Here is a 6,000-nt window from a genome sequence, read left to right as displayed (position 1 = left end):
CTAGAGCGACTCACAGAACTCTGAGAAACATTTCACTTACTAGGTTACCAGTTACTACAAAAGTTATGAGAAGAGGATATTACTCTAACAGTAGAGGGTTTTTTCCCACATATTTTTCAAGTGAATGCTGGTGGGCCAAGTAGTCGTGGTGTTAGTTTTCATTTGATAAATTTTTTAAATCATATAACAGTTTCACTTGAAATAAGCCAGGAATTACACCTTTTGCAGCTAAACCGATGATTAAAATTTTTAGATATCAGTTACAAATATGCAGAAGGAGGGGCGCCCGGCTGGCTCAGTCGGTAGAACATTTGACTCTTGATCTTAAGGCTGTGAGTTGGAGCCCCCACGCTGGGTGTAGAGGTTACTCAAAACAATACACAGGAGGATGCACAGCTTTATAAAATTTTGGAGCCATGCTTGAAACAAAATTTGAAGGTGACAATTTGTACCTAGCTAGGGCACGGTTTCTATACCGACACTATTGAAATCTGGGGTCAGATGATTCTTTGTGGCGAGGGGCGTCCTTTGCATTACAAGGTATTCAGCAACATCCCTGGCCTCTACCTTCCAGATACAACTAGCATTCCACGTTCCCAGTTGTGACAACTGGGATTGTCTCTAGACTTTGTCAAATATCCCAGAGGAAGCACAATTGTTCCCGGTAGAGAACCACTGATCTGGGGGTAAATCTACCCCCAAAATGCTTTTCTCGTCTTTCTGCTTCCACTCTGTTCAAAGTTATGAGTTGTCTAGAAACCATTTGCCACAGCCCTAGAATCTCCTCAGTCCTATGTCCAAGCATAAGGGAAGTGGCCAAGAAACGACAACTTATACCAGAACCCGTCAACTAATTTATTTTTCCTGCCTGCCCCTGATATGCATGTGTGTTCACGACCCCTGATAAAATTGAATTCAATTCTGATAAAGAGTGAGAAACTTGAGTGAGCATTACTCAGGGCTCTTTCGTGCCTAACTACTTTATGCCAGATATTATAGTAGCTACATGAACACACACACACACACACACACACACACACACAACAATCCGACATGTCCAGAAGAATAGAAATTTAGATTTCTCGGAGATCAGATCTTACTGATTCTTAACAAACGGGATACTTTTAGTTCTTGAGAAGTGATAGGTAAAGGGGGAAAGATTTCATGGATCAATAGAAGCAAAGATAAAGGCAACTTATTATGGAATGGCCCAGAAGTCAGTCAGCTGGGTAGGAAAAAAAATTAAAAAGGCAACCATCTTGTTTTACATATTCTGCGCCTGAACCAGCTTGAGCTGAGTGGTGAGGTCTTCCTTCATTAACACCAGGCAGGCGACATCATAGTCTCGTTCAACGTCTGCAGAAGCCAGATGCTATGTGGCTATTTAGCTGCTTTTTGTCTGACTTTGGGCTTGTTTTTCTTGCTGCCTGTTTAACAACTGCAGCCCTGCAAAGACAAGAACGCGGGGCAGAAAGTAAGCTCTTGATTTGGAAAGTGTAGAGAAGCTAATTATTTAGATACCCATAGGATTATGTGAGGAGTCAGGAGACCAGATTTGATTTGAGTTTGTCCCCTCTGGTACTGGAAGGAAAAAACAAACAAACAACTCTGTTCCTTGGGAAACCCGGAGGAGTTCACTGCTTGGTTTCTTACTGTGCTCTGCTTTCGGAAAAGGACCCCTTCCCTCTTAAAACGATAATAAATGGAAACCGGGACGAGAAAAGATGACAACAGCGTTGAAATCCTCCCTCCTGCTTGCGTTCTTGCTCCTTTTTGTCCTCCAAATGTTTGTAACCTCCAAGGAATAAAAAGCAAATTAGTTCTTGAGCTGCACGAGAGCTGGAAGGAAAGCTTAACTCTCCCTGCTGGAGACCCAGGCCACCTTGTGGGTGAGGGGCAAGAACGCAACAGGCCTCGCATCCAGCCCATAGCAGACTTTAGAAACCTGGGCAGGGGACCTCCTTTTGCCAAAGCCGTCAAGAACACCAGGCGATGCTTTAGAATGGGGAGAGACAGGGTAAACCATGAGACACAGCACTGAAGAAGACTGAGCTAATGGAATAAACCAGTCTCCCTGCAGTTCAGGTGAGAATTATCACCCAGAGATGAGACGGCATCTTTTATACGAAAAGATCCTAATATTTTAAATAGTTTACCAAACATGCCCCACATACCCCGAGCCTTTGTCATTCTGTTTGCTCCCTCTCCAAAACACACTTCTGCCTAAAATGGGGCTCCTGGCTTCTGTTAAATCCCAGAGACCCAGTCGAGAAGTAGGAATTCCATTGGATTGTTTTTTTGTCTCAAGTTTCTTCGTGGCATTGGAGAGAGTCGCTATGTGAATCAATGAATCAGTAAATGCAGAATGAGATTGTCATCATCAACAATGCGGAGTTAAACGGGGACAGAGGCCTTTAGGGAAAAGGGAGGGACACTGATTTATGCCCAACCTCGTATAGTAAAGGTCAGTGTGGTCTGGAAAAAAAGAAAAGCATTTCTCCTATGAAAAGCTCTTAAGTTCTGTAACAACCTTAACCGGCTGAGTAATATTAAAAGTCAGGGTAGAAGTTGATCATACAGCCATAATTAAGAGCTAGGGAATCATTCAGAAGTTGTAAGTAAGTGTCTATAGAGATCAGGCAAGCAAAATAAATGTGTAAATCAGGCTGGGGGGTAATAACACTGGGAACTTGGGGAGCCTACTCTGAACGGGAAAATATATGATCTGCCGCCTGCAGGTGCTTTCTTTCTTTCTTTCTTTTTTTTTTTTAATGTTTATTTATTTCTGAGACAGAGAGAAACAGAGCAAGGGGGCGGGGGGGAGAGGGAGACACAGAATCCAAAGCAAGCTCCAGGCTCTGAGCTGTCAGCACAGAGCCCGACGCGGGGCTCGAACTCACAAACTGTGAGATCATGACCTGAGCAGAAGTTGGTCGCTCAACCGACTGAGCCACCCAGGCGCCCCCTGCAGGCACCTTCAATTACAGAAAGAAAGAAAGGGGGGAAAGGCGGGAAAACAAACAAACAAACAAACAAACAAACAAACAAAACACAGCGTGGACTAAACAAGATAGGTCTGGTTTAGGTTAAGAGGGTGAGTTTGTAACACTGGCTCTTTCTCAGTCACTGGAGGGTTCCACCCTAAAATTAGTACCTGAATGAAATCTTTGAGGACAGGTTAAGAATTTGTCCCATTTATGGAAACTGCTTGGTGACTCAAGTGAAGAACTATTTGCTGAGTTACATTATTGAGTCTTTTACCCTACTGAATTGTTCTCCCTGCTGTGGGTTAGCTCACAGATGAATGTTATAAGAAAGGGTCCTGCAAAATTCCTCATGTTTCCATCTCTGGGATGGTGACCATTCGTTCCGTCCCACGGTGCTTTTTATGTGTGGATATTGGATCCTGTGGCTGCTAATTCTCCTCCCACTGTTTTGGTCCCTCGAAATCTGAGCGCCAAACCTGTAGGACTTTTTCAGCTTCTTGCGAGGAGCAGGTGATACAGTTCTCTGTGGAAAATTAACCCCTGGCTTTTACTTATTCTCCTAATATGATTTTCCTCTCTCCTTAATCCCCTGATCTATTTATCCTTTTGAGAAGATTTTTTTTTTTTTAATTTGGTGCACCATTTCAAATCCATCGGGAGTTAAGCATAGATTAACTGCATTGGATGGAAACTTCTAAAACCTACCTGGACTATTTTTCAGGAAATGGCCATGGCCTTGTGACCACGTTCTTCCACATCCCAAACTGCTGCTTTAGAAGAACAGGGTCAAGGGCACCCGGGTGGCTCAGTCAGTTAAGTGTCCAACTCTTGGTTTTGACTCAGCTCATGATCTCATGGTTCGTGGGTTCAAGCCCCATGTCAGGCTCTGTGCTGACAGAGCAGAGCCTGCTTGGGATTCTCCCTCTCCCTTTCTCTCTCCCCCGCCCCTGCTCACTCATGTGCTGTCTCTCAAATAAACTTTAAAAAAAAATTTTTTTAAAAGAAGAGGGTCAATGTGAGATGTCAGGAATGAAGTGTTTTATATCAATGGGATGCGTTTTTTAAAACAAATTATTTACGGCATTTATTTTGTTTTGGTGGTAATTTTTGTTGTAGTAAAATACACATTACAATTTTCAAGTTTACAATTCAGCAACATTATGGACATTTACAATGTCATGCAACTGTCACTATTTCCTCCAGAAAATTTTCCTCATCCCCAGCGGAACTCAGTACCCTTAAAACAACGACTGCCCATTCCTCTCTCCTCCTAGCGCCTACCAACCCCTATTCTCCCTTCTGTCTCTATGAAATTGCCTATTCTGGTTTCCTCACGTAAGTGGAATCACATATTGGTCCTTTTGTGACTGGTTTATTTCACTTAGCACAAGGTTCCTAAGGTTCATCGTATTGTAGCCTGTGTCAGACTTTCCTTCTTTTTAAAGGAACGTATATACCGCTTTGTGTTTATCCATTTGTTCTGCTGGTGGACTTTGGGGATGTTTCCGGCTTTTGGCTGTTGTGAATAATGCTATAAGGAACATTCCCAATACTTTTGGTTCTTTAGGGTTGTGGCAGAAGATTCCAAATGAAGAAAGCATGGCTAAACGTGTCATTTTAAAAAAATTTTAATGTCTATTTATTTGAGAGACAGAGACAGAGAGAGAGAGAGAGAGAGAGAGAGAGAGAGAGAGCAGGGCAGGGGCAGACAGTGAGGGAGACACAGAGTCCGGGCTCCGGGCTATGAACTGTCAGCACAGAGCCTGACGCAGGGCTTGAACTCTGCATGGCAAGATCATGACCTGGGCTGCAGTCAGACGCTTAATCGACTGAGCCACCCAGGCACCCCTTAAAGTGTCACTTTTAGGAGTTAGGGGCACAGGGAGGTGGGATTTAGGCGTACCTTCTATCTCAAATTCTTGAAGTTGCTGCTGACTTCAGCTAAAAGCCAAGGCATCCGCTGCATGTTATAATCAACAGAAGAGGACTTTCTGCCCGGCACTAGCCCTAGCAACCAATCACGTAGCGAGTAGTGTAACGGTAGCTACACCAGCACCAATCACATGTCATTCAAAACAGCTTATGCAAATTCCCTCTGTCCTCTTTAAAAACTCGAAAGCCATTTCTCCGGAGCTTGCTTTCAATTTCAGTCGCCGCCGTGTCTGCCCGATCACAATCCCTAAGCCCCCAAATAAAGGCACCCGTTTTATTTTGCAGCTTCCAGTTTTGCCTTTTGTTGGTCGACAGAGTATTTACTGGAACTACTGGATAGTATGTTTATTCTAGGTTTACCTTTTGAGGAACCGCCACAAATATTTTCCATAGCGACTGAACCATGTTACAGTCCCTCCCACAAGCGATATACGGCTTCTGATTTTTTGACATCCTCACCATCATTTTCCGTTTTTCAAATAATAGGCATCCTAATAGGTGTGGCATGCTATGTCCAAGATAATTAATTGAAGGGGTCTCTCTACCCAATTCAACATGAGCTTTTGTCTTAATTTGGGAGGCACTACAGGTAAGAGTATTTGCCTGGAGGTAGTCTGAAATCAGGCAAAGACCTGGTTTGAGTAGCTTTTTTTTCCCCCTTTGGTTCTCCATCTGTTGAATGGGAATAAAAATAGGCTGCAGCTCATAGATAGGTTTTTATTATCAAAGGAGGCAGTGCACCTCAAAGGTTTAGTACAGGGGCAGATAGAGATAATCACTCAAGAAAGAGAAAGGGCTAGTCAAATGTGACTTTCCTTCAAACGTGTATGTGACAAATGACCCAGATGGCCCAGTCACTGTTCATCTGTAAATTTTACTGATTAAGTGATCATTGTCAAGTTCTAGCCTCTGGTTGATGACAGACCAGGTCATATGGATCAACCCTTCCTCGAAAAATCATGAAAAACACTAAATTACTAACAACAACCTTAAGTTTGTTTGGCATGGTAGAGCCCAAGAGACAGTGGGAAGTTCGTGAGCCAATTTTTGGCTGTACCTAGAGGAAGAGACACATTATTGG

General features: G+C 43.3%; 1 long non-coding RNA gene across 1 annotated transcript; it reads right to left on the bottom strand.

Annotated features, from left to right (window-relative positions):
- Positions 1–1,179: 1,179 nt before the first annotated feature.
- LOC122238344 lies at positions 1,180–4,975 on the bottom strand. Its single transcript, XR_006217253.1, has 2 exons — positions 4,891–4,975; positions 1,180–1,446 (listed from the first exon to the last, which is right to left on the bottom strand). It is a non-coding gene; the product is annotated as an uncharacterized LOC122238344 (long non-coding RNA).
- Between the last annotated feature and the right edge of the window lie 1,025 nt (positions 4,976–6,000).

Source organism: Panthera tigris, chromosome B2 (genome assembly GCF_018350195.1).
Source record: "Panthera tigris isolate Pti1 chromosome B2, P.tigris_Pti1_mat1.1, whole genome shotgun sequence".
NCBI classification, from domain to species: Eukaryota; Metazoa; Chordata; class Mammalia; order Carnivora; family Felidae; genus Panthera; species Panthera tigris.
Note: the sequence above shows the minus strand (reverse complement) of the source record. Positions and strands in the feature narration are given on the sequence as shown.